This window comes from Cnephaeus nilssonii (assembly GCF_951640355.1).
Source record: "Cnephaeus nilssonii genome assembly, chromosome: 19".
NCBI classification, from domain to species: domain Eukaryota; kingdom Metazoa; phylum Chordata; class Mammalia; order Chiroptera; family Vespertilionidae; genus Cnephaeus; species Cnephaeus nilssonii.
In genome coordinates this window covers 11,387,485-11,402,081 of record NC_137090.1, presented here as the reverse complement: position 1 = coordinate 11,402,081, position 14,597 = coordinate 11,387,485, and positions in this window count along the sequence as shown.

Below are 14,597 nucleotides of genomic sequence, written 5' to 3'. Positions count from 1 at the left end.
AAGGGAGAGCAGGCGTCGAGGATTTAAACTCGCTGGAGAAAAAGCCTTGAGAGGACCGTAGGCAAGCTCAGTCATTAATTTAGGAACTTGGACCCCAGTTTCCCGCAGGTGCAGAGCTGAAGAACAGAGCAACAAGGGAAACATCTCATTGGTGTGCTAAACAGAGGACTCTAAAGAGTTAAAGTTCCAGACCCTTAGCCAGCCCTCTCCTTGGGGATATCCTGGGCCGGTATTAACACGGGCAGCTTTTAGTATTTAATATTTAGCTTTTAGTGTTTAGCATAAATACCTCTGAATAACCTACTTAGGTTGAACTGCACATAAAAACTTATATGGAAAGGGGCTCGAGTTTCTTCAAGGATAGCCCTAGCACTTAAGCACTTAATTTCATACTATTACTGTTATTTTGCACTTACTGGTGTGTTTTGAGGTTACTCTTGGATGTCGGGCTCCCCAACTAGTGGTCAGGAGCTCTTATGTTAAGAGCATAGCTCAAAAAACAAAAAGAGAAAAAGTTACAATTAATCAGTGATGAATAAAAGAGTTTAACCAACCCTTCCCCCCCCCCCCAATAAAAAAGAACATAGCTCAATTCTTTTATACCATCCTTAGTGCCCAGACCATGCTCTACCCACAGTAAATGCTTTCTAGTCAAGCGGAATGTGTTGCCTGTTTTATAGTCTGAATGTAGAGCGCTCAAAGATGGTGAAGTTAATATTTTAGAATAAGATCTTGTCCTGACTTCACCATTCATCATACAAATACCAGCATTACAAATGTTCAACATTAATTAATCTCTTACATTGGATTTTCAAACACTGCGGCTAACACTAAAAGAGTTTACAGTTCCATTTAGACACGGTTCTTGTCCTTGGGAAGTGTAAACTCTGGCAGAAAGATGAAAAAACTAACACCACTAGGATAGAAATATAATCATAAGGAAAATGTGTACTTAAGATGAAAGTAGAATAGCTAGGTATATTAAGAATGGGCAAAGAGGGATCCCAAGAGCGTTTTTCTTTCTTTTTTTGAACCAACATGTTTACTTTGAGTGTCATTTTGGTCATGACTCAATCAGCTCTTGAAGCAGGAACTGATGTTGGTTTCAAAGCCCTTGAACAGTTGCCCTCCTGCCCATCCTCATCTGCCAGACTTCACAAAGGTAGCTCTGCTGTTCTTCCTGCCTTGATACATCCAGTCTTCTTTAAAATTTACTTTCTTCAGAAAGTCTTCCCTGATTTAGTATTTCTGAGGGTAGGGCATAGTGGTATGTTATTTTGCATTTACTGCTATACTCATACTCTTCCTTATACAATTTGATAGCTGTTCCCCTCTCTCCTTCCCAAACAATGGGAACACATAACTCCTACTTATTTTGTTCATCAGCTCTATTGGTGTCTAGTACAGGGCTTTGATGTCATGTCTGGATTTGAATTTTAGCTCTATCTGCATTGCTCTTGCATAAGTTTTAAAATTTATCTGTGCCTCAGTTTTCTCATCTGTGAAGTAGAGACACTAATAGCCACCTCACAGGGTTGTTGTAAGGATTAAAGGATTACCGCAATGCATTGCAATGGTTGTCGTTACTGACATTCATAATTCTAGTCATCCTAGTCATGGCTGTAACATCTTAGTGTTTGTGAATGTATCTTTACATGGTCTCAGTAGTTATTTGCTCTTGTCTGTTCACCCTCACTTCTGCTCAAGAGACAGAATGATTACCCAGGCACTATATACCAGGCACGGAGTCACACCAGTATGGAGAAGACACTGTGTTTCCCAGGCCAGTAAGGTCATTGTTCCAAAATACCGATGGGAAAATAGAAGGATGGGCAAGGTTCAGAAGTGGTACAGAGGAGGAAGTGGAGTGTTTTATCTGGAGAGTTTAGGAAGGAATTTATAGAACAGGTTAAATAAGAGTGGAATTTCATGGGACAAATAAGTTGGCCAGTGGACAAAGAGAATAAGGCTTTCCATGCGAAAGGAACAGTATGTGTAAAAGTGTAGAGGTATGGAGCAGCATTATGTACAGGGTGACTTACAGCATGATGGAGTAAGGGTGGTTGCCTAAACAAGAGCCAGGAGCCGAAACCGGTTTGGCTCAGTAGATAGAGCATCGGCCTGCGGACTGAAAGGTCCCAGGTTCGATTCCAGTCAAGGGCATGTACCTTGGTTGCGGGCACATCCCCAGTAGGGGATGTGCAGGAGGCAGCTGATCGATGTTTCTAACTCTCTATCCCTCTCCCTTCCTCTCTGTAAAAAATCAATAAAATATATTAATAAAAAAACAAAACAAACAAGAGCCAGGAATGGTTGGGGGAACCAGTTCATGCAGAGCCCTGAACACCCTGCTAAGGACCTGGACTGGAAGTAATGGGAGATGTCTGAAGGACTTAAGCAGGGAAGTCCTGAGATCAAATTTGCACTTTAAAGATCTCTGGAGGTTGTGAGGGGGACTGAGCAGAGTGGCAGGGAGACCCAAGGCAGGAAGACTGGTTATAACAATGCTGTAATAATCTTACCCAGAATTGAGGAACTAAACAGGGCAGGGTAGTCTTTTGAGTATGTCCTTGTTCAATTTCTTTCTTATAACTGTATCTTATCAGCTATATTTGTGAATTCCCTAAAAGAATCCTCAATTTTCTTTAAAATGTTCCCCTTGCCAGTAAAATGATAGGTACCAGATTTCAAATACAAAGTGTAGTTGTTCCGTTGTTTGCTTCAAAGGCCCAAGAGCTCCTGGAGGTTGGGAGCCTTGCCTGGCTGGCCACACTGTCTCTAGCTTCTCCCTTCCTGCCTGGCATCTAAAAGAGCTCAGTAAATGGGGTGGCCACTGCCAGGTGTTGGCTCAGTTAGGAAACTTAGCCATTCTCTCTCCTCTAAGCCTCTTTTTAAACCAGTGATGTGCCTAGGAGGGGTTGGGCACAGCAGTTTCCTCGGTGTGCAGATAACTGTCCTGTAAGGTGGGGAAGTGTGCCTTGACCCGTGGGACAAAGTTAGTATAGCCAGGCGAATCTTATAACTTCTGAGGACAAGTATTGGCCTTGTCTTTATCCCTTCGGGAGAATCTCAGAGGTTGCTAATGTGATCATAATTCGTATTAAAATTTTTTCACTTTTGAGCTGCCTTAAAAATAGAGTCAGCACAAACACTAATGGTCCTTCCTTGTTTACTTCTGCTGGAAATGGCCTGAAATTTCTCTTACCTGTTTGGACACTTGTTCATTTGGTTCTTGTATCACCCTTACCCACCACCTACTCCCAGCCCCACCCTGGGTGAAGGTGTTGGACAGATCCCCGCAGGCTCAGGCACAGCTTCCCACCTCTGCAGCTGGGGTTATAAATAACCACCAAAATGAAACAGTCAAATTACCACATTTTGAAAATGGCTATAAAAAAAACCACTGTTCCTGATTCAATAGCAGTTCTCATGCCCTTCATCTCCCCCTCTTCCTCCACTTATCTACCTCCCTTCCCTGATCCAAGCTCCCTGGGGAAGTCAGTCTGAACACAAAGCTGTGCTATGATGAAGACATCTTTTTCCATATTTGACAGGGCCAAAGCCCTCCAGGGCTGTAGTTATAGTTACATGATGTTGTTATGGCAGCAGAGGCCTCAGGGCAACATATGTTCCTGGGTGGTAATTGGGTTTGCTTTAACAGACTGTTTCTCTCTGGGTTCTTCATTCCCAAATTCACTTATCAAGAAGACCAGGGAATTGCCATTATGGATGGGCCTTCATTTTTTTAATTCCAACAAAACCAAATTTCTCTTTATTCCCCAGGATGGAATGTACCCAGTCATCATGGGTTGAGACTTTTTAGACTTCAGGCATTTTCATTTATTCATTCAACAAATATTTATTGAGCATCTGATAAATGCTAGGCATTGGGCTGAGAGCCGAGTGCATACTGTGAATAAACAGACATGGTCCTTCCCATCCTAAACTGGCAATTTTAGGACAAAGAATGTATAGGAGGGGGCTGCAGGATTTTCACCTGCCCCAACCCCATCCACCTTTTCAAATATTCGAACCCAGGATAATAATACTAAATAAATTTTTTTAAATATTTTTTTTATTGATTTCAGAGAGGAAGGGAAAGGGAGAGAGAGAAACATCAATGATGAGAGAATATCATTGATTGGCTGCCTCCTGCACACCCCCTACTGGGGATCGAGCCCACAACCCGGGCATCTGCCCTTGACTGGAATGGAATCTCAGACCCTTCAGTCCACAGGCCAACATTCTATCCACTGAGCCAAATCAGCTAGGGCAACACTAAGTACATTTTTTGAGAAAATAAGACATTCTTAATCTCACTGCTGTCACAGCGCTATTTTTATCTTTTACATATAGCCTTCCAGTTTTTCTCCACATGCATACATTTTATTATGTGTGCATGTTTTTGTATAGATACATTCATTGTTTACATTAAATTTCATAGTTTTTACACGTTCTCAGCATTTCCCATGTTTCTCCAAAAGTTTTCATAATTGTCATTGTAATCACTGTGTAACATTACCTTATGGTACTGTGGCATAATGGACTCTCATTCCCCTATAAGGGGTTATTTGAGGGTCTTGCATACATCTATACTTCTTATATATTGCTTTATTTCTTTCCCCAAAGATTTGCCCACATTTAAAGTGGCACCACCATGGTGTAAGGGTGCCAAGTTTAAGACATTGTTCCCAGCCAAAACCGGTTTGGCTCAGTGGATAGAGCGTCGGCCTGCGGACTGAAGGGTCCCAGGTTCAATTCCGGTTAAGGGCATGTACCTTGGTTGCGGGCACATCCCGAGTGGGGGGTGTGCAGGAGGCAGCTGATCGATGTTTCTCTCTCATTGATCTTTCTAGCTCTCTGTCCCTCTCCCTTCCTCTCTGTGAAAATCAATAAAATATATTTAAAAAAAAGACATTGTTCCCAGAACTCAGTGTTACCACTTAATAAAACCTTGCAATTTTAGTAAAAAAGAAAACCGCACCTCAAATGTGCTTTTGATTTTGCTTCTAGTTAGGTTATACTTCAATCTTCCATGTGTTTATTTACTAGTTTTGTTTCCTCTTCTGTGAAATCCTATTCCTACTGGGGTCTAATGACTTTTAAGTTTGAATGAGAAAGAGAAAGAATGATGCTTTGTAACATACAGTTCAGTTACAGAGTCAGTCTTATTAACAAGGCAGAACATTTGCTTCATAATTATTTCTCTAGTATTTTCTCCTCACTTTCAGTCTGGCTTTCCAGTTACCTATAGTGGTAAACTCTTTGTCAAATATGCAATCTATTGAGAAATAGAATGAGATTGTGAATAAAATGTGTAGATGACATGGGTGATATAGTGAGGAGGCAGGTTATTGTCTGATCTCAGCAAGAGTTGAGGGGCCACTTTATTTTTTTATTTTTTAAATATATTTTTATTTATTTTTGTTAATCCTCACGCAAGGATATCTTTTCCATTGATTTTTAGAGAAAGTAGAAGGGAGGGAGGGAGAGAGAGAAAGAAAAACATAGATGTGAGACACATCAATTGTTGTCTCCTGCACACACCCCAACCAGGGCCCAGACCAATCTGTATCCCTTCTGTGCTCAGATGACATCCTAACGACTGAGCAACACTAACAGGGCTGTTTTTATAGATTTGAGAGAGAGAAGAAGGAAGAGGGAGAGAGAAACATCGATGTGAGAGAGAAACATTAATCTCTGTAAACTGAGTATGTACCCTGACTGGGAATCAAACCGGCAATCGAACCCACAACCCTTTGGTGCACAATAGGGCACTCAGTCAACTGAGCCACACCAGCCAGGGTAAGAGGCCACTTTTAACGCTGTACTCACTCTTGCTCACTATAGAAAACCTGAATATGGTTCTGTAGACACTTTTTTTCCTGGGAGGAATTGAGTCCCAGAAAAACAACATTTCCCAGACCAGCCAACTTTAGGAGGATGAAAAATGACCCTGTATGCTGCCATTTATAAACTGTGGGTCATTTTATTTTTTGGGAAATACTTTCCCAGGAATGGCAGCTAGGAACAGGTTCCTCTGAGTCAGTTACAATGCTTACCCAGTCTCCCTTGTAACAACCGTACCCAGATGTGAATCAACTGGCCACGGTGAGGGATGCAAGCTATAACTAAGAAAAACATTTCTCTATTTAAGGCAAACCAGCACATACATGGTCCAAATCCACAACCGTGGACTTCTTAGTCTTGCTCTAACCAAATGAGGTTACTAACCTCAACCTATCTCAGGGGTTAAGAATGATTTTCCTACTAGTCTGGAATGACTGGAGGATGAGTAGGCATCTGGTCATTTTCTTACCTGCCTAGCCTTGCCAGTAGATGTCACTACACCAAACCACATTCTCCAAAGATAGGACTAAGAAGCAAAGAGAGGTCTTCAGAAAAGCTGAGTCCAACCATCATAACCCTCTTCTTCCATGGTTTCCATTAATACCTCTGGAAAACTATCAAGAATATGTAAATACTAGAGGCCTGGTGCACGAAAATTCGTGCACTCGGCCAGGAGGGGGGTCCCTCAGTCCACGACCCCTGGGGTGATGTCCACCTGCTGGTTTAGGCCTGCTCTCCAGGGGATAGGGCCTAAGCTGGCAGTCAGACATCCCTCTAGCAGCCTAGGAACCCTCGGGGGATGTCCGACTGTGGCTTAGGCTGCAGAGGAGGCGGGAGAGGCTCCCGCCACTGCCACTGCCACTGCCACTGCCACTGCACTCGCAGCTGTCAGCTGAGCTGAGCTGAGCTCCCCCTGTGGGAGTGCACTGACCACCAGGGGGCAGCTCCTGTGTTGAGAGTCTGCCCCCTGGTGGTCAGTGCACGTCATAGCAACAGGTCATTCCCAGTTCTGCCGTTATGGTCAATTTGTATATTACCCTTTTATTATATAGGATTATATAGGATACATGGTTCCAGGCAGTACAGAGACCTGAACTCAGCAGGTCAAGACCCCAGGTTCTGGGCAGAGTCAGAGTTCTTATCCAAGGGCCTTCTCCAGATTGGGTGGGGAGCACAGCTGCTATAGGAAGGGCGGTAGGGTGAGCAGACCATTTAAATAGGGGTACACATGATAGAGTTATCTAGGAACAAGAGCCATAGTCTTGGGGCTGTTCCAAATGTCACTGTGGAGCTGATACCTCAGGCAAAGCACTCCACCCATCCTCCACCCCTACCCCTCTGTCCACACTGGCAGGGGCCATCCCTCCCCTGAAGGCTGCAAGGCTGAGTTTGGCTCATCAATTTTGGGCCTTCCCAGTGCCAGCCAGACAGAGCCACACCATGCAAGGACACTGGGGAAGTTCCTAGCACTTCAGACTGTTGTTATTGTTCTCCTTCCAGACAAGTATAAGCAGCATTAGTAATCTGGGAAAGAGCCATTATCTGCTCTTCTGTAAATACTTTTATTCCATGTGCTTCTGGATACAGACTGAAATTCATACTGGGCCTGCAGTGTCCCACGTGGTCTGTCCTCAGGTTAACTCTCCAGCCCATTCCACACAACCTCATTCTCTGTGCTGCAGCCTGATTGGCCTTCCTGCAAGTCCTTATGAGTGCGCTGGTTCCTTCCACCTCAGGACCTTTGCACACATTCTTTACTCTGCCTGGAATGTTCTTTCCCCATGTTCTTTTTCTCCTACTATGTGCCAGGCATCATGTGAGGTACTGTGGATATAGAGATGAATAATACATGGTCTCCTCTATATCCACAGCACCTAACATGATGCCTGGCACATAGTAGGAGCTTAAGAAATGCTTGAACTATTTTGTTGCTGAAGCTTAAAGGAGGTAGACTGGTTCTGGGGATAAGTAGTATGCAATTATTCACTTGGGGAAACCTCAGAGGCAAAAAAAAAAAAAAGTATGAATAGGGTCAAGAAGGTTTCCTTTACATGTATAGACAATAGTTATACAATAGACTGTTTCAGGGGCATTAGGGCTATTCAAGGCCCATCCCTTGACCTTTTGAGATCATCCTTGTGAAAGGCAATTACCATCGACTCCCACAAAATACATCTTTCCACCAGCGGGGCTCAAATTCTAAACTACATAAAACATTGGTCTCACCCTACTTCACATTGTTATCTCCTTCAGTGCCCTCCAGACTCTTGGTCCTTTGGGCCTATTCTACTCTGTTTTTCACCAGAAAAGGGAAAATCCCAGAAGGTGGTGCCCTTCAATCAGAAGTAAACATGGCTGCATCGCTCAGGGCAACCAGAGCCTGGGCCTGGTATTCCTGAGTCCACAGCAGGGAGGCCATTAGCCCCAGTCCCAAGAATCCCTGCAACCAGCACCCCTGGCATTTAGCCTTCCATCCCTGGCACTTAACCCCCTGGCCCCTGAAGCAGGGACATTTCCAATAGTTTTTCTTGGAACCATGGAGGGTTCAAAAGAATTCTTGTACATTAAAAAAATAAATCCTCCAAAAACAGCCATTGAGCTGCTTGACCTCACTTACTTCTTCCCTCTCCCAGCAGTGTAGGGCTTAAAGAAAAGGATAAGGATTTGGATGTATGTTTATTCACCTCATTCCAGCTAGTTCTGCTGGTCTCATCCTATATGGCATTAGAATCTTGGGCCCCAGGAGAGATGAGGGCTGTATCTTGTCCCAAAGCTGGGTCTGAAGGCACAGACATCAAGAAAAGACTTTTGACTCTTGTCAATGGTGTGCTGATGCGTCATGGAAACTAGTCCCAGGGGCTTCCCCTCTCCGGCTTCCCCTCCTTCCCTTCCAGCTGCCATAAATCACTGAGTATTTAATACTGTCTGTAGGACCCTTCTGCCCCCACCCCTGCTCCAGAGCTCCCAGTCAGCCAGAAGACTGCAAACGAAGCAGGGAGAAAAGAGACAATGTGCAGCAGGCAGGGGTGCCGTCATTTATCAACCAAACACAGTGGTGGTCACTCTTTCCAGCAGTGCTCTGGCAGGCCGGGCAGGCAGTGCAGCCAGAGTTTGCTGGCAATGGAGAGCATGGTCCAGCAAGAGTTCCCCTTACTTGGCTGCCTCATCCCAGAGGTGGGGAGACAAAGTCAAGGGGTGAGTCCCTTTATTTATTTTTATTTTTGGTAAGCGAACATTTATTTGGTAAATTACAGAGGTAGAAAAAGTAATTCCAGGAAGAAATGGGCTTAGGAAACAAGTTATGAAGGTAAAGGAAGGGCCCTTGGAACTTGGGAATGTGGAAGCTAATGGTAACATTCCTGGGGGGGTGGGGGTGGGGGTGGGAGAGAAGGGGGCATGGGCGTGCTCCCTGGAGGGAGAGCACCCCCTTTAGTATTTTTATTTTGGAGGTTTCAGAATTAAACACACACTTTCAGTCCTGGATAGACTCTTACCTCCTTCCCCTCTTCTGCCAAGTCTTCCCTAGGGCCTCCTCTTCTGACCCCACGAAGGGCTTTCTCACTTTACCTGGCACACGGCAGAAGTTTCTTAAGAGTCCCAGCTCCAGAGCTCTGGCAGGCTTTCTTAAAGGGCAGCACCACCCTTCTGCCTCCTTTAATCTTCTCTGGTTTCTTCTTAATGGAAATCCCCCAACTTCCCCATCTCTCCCTCTCTCTTTTCCCTCCCTGGAGATAGGAAGCTTGGAGAAAAGGAATGGATTTGGTCCTAGGCTAGCTAGTCCACTGAAGGACAGACATGCTTTTGCCAAGGAGAAGTTTAAAAAAAAAAGTTTGACTCACACAACAGGAACAGCTGGAACCTGCCAGACTCACCTCCATGATTTCTGAGCACTGCTCCCCTGCCATATAAACAAAGTTAGAGTTCTAGAGAGTTTAGAGCCGAGGGAGTGACCGGGAGACAGGGGAGTAAGTTATAGCATGACTAGTCTGGCCTATATTCCTATCTCTGACCTTTAATCTCTGGGTAAGGAGTTAACCTCGAGATCTGCATCCCCCTCACCTAGTCCACTGACCCCCACTCCACCTCCAGTTGTGGTCATACACAGTAGAGGTGAAGGCAGGTCACCCCTAGCTATATAAACTTTAACAGGTTTCCTAACCATTCTGGGCCTCAGTTTTCTTGCCTGTGAAATGGGAATAATTATAACCACTAAATAGGGTATAGTAACTATGACTGAGGATCAAATGAGATGATGTGTGCAAATTGTGTAGTCTATAGTAACTGCCCAGTAAGTAGAAGTTTTCTTCTATGCTGTGTAGCAGGGGCAGATGGTCTATAGCATCCTGATTATATTCCTTCCTTCCTTCCTAGCCCTGAGGTTTCTGTCTCTATAGGTGGTACAGGCTCCTTGGGCATTCTGAAGAATGCAGACACACCACTGGTTCAGGAATCCCGGATTTCTAGTCTGTTTGGGGAAGAATTCAGAACTGGGTATATAGAGCCCTAACTGGTTTGGCTCAGTGGATAGAGCATCGGCCTGCGGACTGAAGGGTCCCAGGTTCGATTCCGGTCAAGGGCATGTACCTTGGTTGTGGGCACATCCCCAATTGAGGGTGTGCAGGAGGCAGCTGATCAATGTTTCTCTCTCATCGATGTTTCTAGCTCTCTATCCCTTTTCCTTCCTCTCTGTAAAAAAATCAATAAAATATATTAAAAAAAAAAAAAAGAACTGGGTATATAGAGCCAAGAAATTGATAGGGTTGGTATCTAAACACTGGCTTGACATTCTGGGCAAATATCCAGGCGGTCAGAGAATTGGATGCAGCTGTTGGGTGGGACTTCCAGAGAAGGTGCCAACTTGTGTGATTTTATCAGAGTGGCATGGAAGAAGCATGTCCAAGCTGCTTCCTACCCCAGCAGAATACAGGCCACTTTGTAGACTACCAGGCCTTTGCCCAAGTTGAATAGAAGCAGGGGTCACAGAGGCCACTAGTGGAATGTACTGGAACATTCCAGGCCCTTCTGCTACACAACAACATAATTCCTTGAGGCTTTGAGCCATCAGGGGCTTCCAGAATTGGGTACAAGGTCTTTGCCCTCCACCATGCATAACAGGAGAAACCTCCTGCTTTGAAAGGGGCAATATTTTATGTGGCACCAAGTTATTAAGTGGGAGGAATGTCAATCCAGCCCTTTGAGACTTTTTCATTAGATAGACTTGGCTACCAAGGCCATTTTGTCAAGCCAGAGCCATTGAATAGATGTGTTGAGTATAGGATATCCACTAGAGAAACCAGGAATAGACTATCCAATCAGGGTTGAAGAGTTGGATGGGATGTAACCAGGCTTCATTCTTTCAGTTAGAAACAGATTTACAATGAAGCTAATGAAACTTAAGTGTCAGAGCCTCTTAGTTGCACAGAACCCTTCCAAGCCCTCATACCTAACTATAATTTTTTTACTCACAAAACCTGGAGCCGTCCCTGCTTTCAGTCTGCAGGACTTTTAGCCTCAACTTTTAGGAGTGGTCAGAAACATTAGTTGGAGAAACAGTCAAATATTTAACTAACATTGATTCAACACTGCCGGATGCAGTAGTTTGCACTAGTTGCTGACAAGAAATACCAGAATAAATGGATCTCTTTGCTCAGAATTGGGAAGAAAAGACCAACAGATATAAAGCGACATAGCAGAAATGATAAAGCTACCCATAAGCTAGTACTCATATATTGTGCTACAAATTGAACACCTGAGTCCCTAGGGAATCATCAGTATCTCATAAGGTCAATTGAGGAACGTTTGGAGGAACTGAGATCTAATTGGAAATTGAAGCAGATGGTGGAAGATGCAATTGCAGGGAGAGGGAAAGTTCATAAACCAAGGCACAGAAATAAAACGGAGGAAGAACCTGTGGTGATATTTTGCAGTTATCTATTATTACAAAAGCCCTTTAGAGATAATATTTTTGGCTCTGAAAAGAGCTTTGGAGTCTGTGTCCTGGATCTAAAGGAAATCAGACTACAGACCAATTTTCAAGCCGCTTGTCCCTTCTGTTATATTTGTAATAGTTTTGAAATTGGAATGATACTTGCTGTCTGATTTGGTGTACAGTGTGAGAGGAAGGGAGAGGGACTGGAATCAGATGGAGAATGTTTAGAATATTGTAGCTAATTTGCCTTGGGGGTAATTATATTGTTGAGGCCAACTTGAAGAAGGTAAGTGGGAACAGTGGTGGAGAAGAGGGAGTCTAAAAGGGGCTGAGACAAATGGGCCTTTTGGTTTATACGCAGTCTCCTGGGGATGTATATAAACCAACTCTCCTCTCCAAAGACTTTGATCTCTCAGTGGGCCTGGGAAAGTCGGGAGTGGGGGATGCAAACTGTTCCCACCAAGGCACTGCTCTAGAAACCAGATGGTCCCCTGAGGTACCCATAATCACATGATGCAGCAGAATTTGAGTTTAATGAATTTTTTTGTGAAGCAACATCTGCATGCTGGTCACAGTGAGCTAGGTGTAGTAATTAGAGTGATGACCAAGACACCTGTTCTCCTCAGGAAACATATATTTTAGAGAGGAGGATAGTTTTAAAAACTATCTGTCTATACTGCCCAGAACCTGGGGTTTTGACCTGCTGAGTTCAGGTCTCTACACTGAAAAATGCCAGCCTGGTATTCCATAGGCCAAAAAGCCAAATCTTACATCTTGTACAGTGACCTTTTAGGGATGTCATGGGTGTAGGGACATTTGTTTCCTGAGACAATCCCTTAAAAGATTAGCAGGGTCTGCCATCCACCATAGATCTCTTGTTCATGAACATATCTAAATCCTTTTTTTTGGAAACACCTTAATGAGGTATAAGTTACATACCATAAAATTAATTATTATACATGGTTTTTAGTACATGTATAGAGTTGTGCAATCATCACCACATTCCAGTTTTAGATAATTTCTATCACCCCCAAAAGTTTCATTGTGCTTCTTTGCAGGTAATCCCTGCTTCCCTTCCCAACCCTGGATAACGATTGATCTACTTTCTGTCTCTATAAATTTGACTTTTCTGGACATTTCATATAAACGGAATCACACAATATGTGGTCTTTTGCATCTGGCCTCTTTCACTTAGCATAATATTTTTAAGGTCCATCCACATTGTAGAATATATCAGTAGTTTGTCTCATTTTATTGTTGAATAGTACTCCATCTAAATTCTCTTAAAAGTGATTTATGTTTTGAGGCAACACTGAATGGGATGAAGGAACCCTGGTCCCCTGCCCTGCCTCTGATTTGCCGAGTGACCTCTGGCAAGTCCTTGCCTTGTCTGGGCATCCATTTCTCTATCTGTAAAATAAGGGGACTAGATCATATATAGTCCCTAATGTCTATTCCAATGCTTATAAAAAATACAACTTTCGTTATTTTTCACAGAATGTGCCACTAGGTCCGGTATTCCAAAATGTTGATATCTCAGATTCCACGGTTACTCTTTACCTATTTTAAAACTTTTGCCAGCTCCTTTATTGCCAAGGATGAGGAATCTTAATTTTAAAAAGGATACATGCCCTGGCCGGCTTGGCTCAGTGGGTAGAGCGTCGGCCTGAGAACTGAAAGGTCCCAGGTTCAATTCTGGTCAAGGGCACATCCCCGGGTTATGGGGCTTCGATTCCCAGTGGGGGACTTGCAGGAGGCAGCCAATCCATGATTCTCCATCATCATGGATGTTTCTATCTCTCTCTCCCTCTACCTTCCTCTCTGAAATCAATAAAAATATATCTTAAAAAATTAAAAAAAAAAGGCTACAGTTTAGCAAGAAAATTCAATTCCCACCAAAAGAGAGGAAAAGAAGAGTTAAGGAGTAAATGCCATCCAGTCAGAATGAAGGAAAATGAACAAGTGAGATAACTAAGCCAGAGGACAGAAAGTGGTGGTGGGCCACAGCAAGGGAAAAATGTGTCAGACAAGGTCCCGAAGGTCAAAATCCAGGCCATCTGGTTACCTTGGGAGTCAGAGGGAAGGGATAGAGAGGGAGGTCACCAGAGTGGGAGAGTTGTTTAGGCCTAGGCCCCCCTCCCTACTCTGTTCCCATAACCTCATTCATTCCCTCAACCCTCCTTCCCAATCCCTCTCAGGCTGCTCTGCTCCTTCAGTTCTGACCCCATTTCCTCAGGATCTCATTCCCTGAGGATCGAGGCCTGACATTTCAGACAGAAGCTGAAGAAAGGAGGTAGGTCGGAAAGAGACACTGTGTGTCTGCGTCATCTTATTTTCTGTTTTATTATTCTGGAACCCTGGGGGCCAAAGACGTAAGCACTTAGACATTTACCAAGAAGTCCAGTCCCCCAGGTATCAAGGAATACCAGAACTTCTTTATTCTCTGCTGAACAATTGCTACTGAGTATCAGATTTTGGGGGGTAAAATGATGATTTGGAATTCCCATTCTTGTTAGTTATTGTGCCATAAATGCACAGAGTGAGGGTCAAGGTGCCCTGAAAGTAGGACCGGTTCCTTCGGACCTGGAAAACTTCTCTTGGCTATGACAACCCTAGACTTCTTTTAATTCAGTAGCCAGGAGGATAAGGCTTCCCTGCTGATCCTCTGAGCTGCCAGCACTCCATATAGCCTTTCATCCTTGGTAGTCCCTCAGACTCCTACGGCTTTTAAGACCCTTGGGGCTTATAGGTACTGCTTGGGGAGTGGCTATACCTCTGACACACACCTGTAGAGAAAATAACTCCAATTCCTTGAATC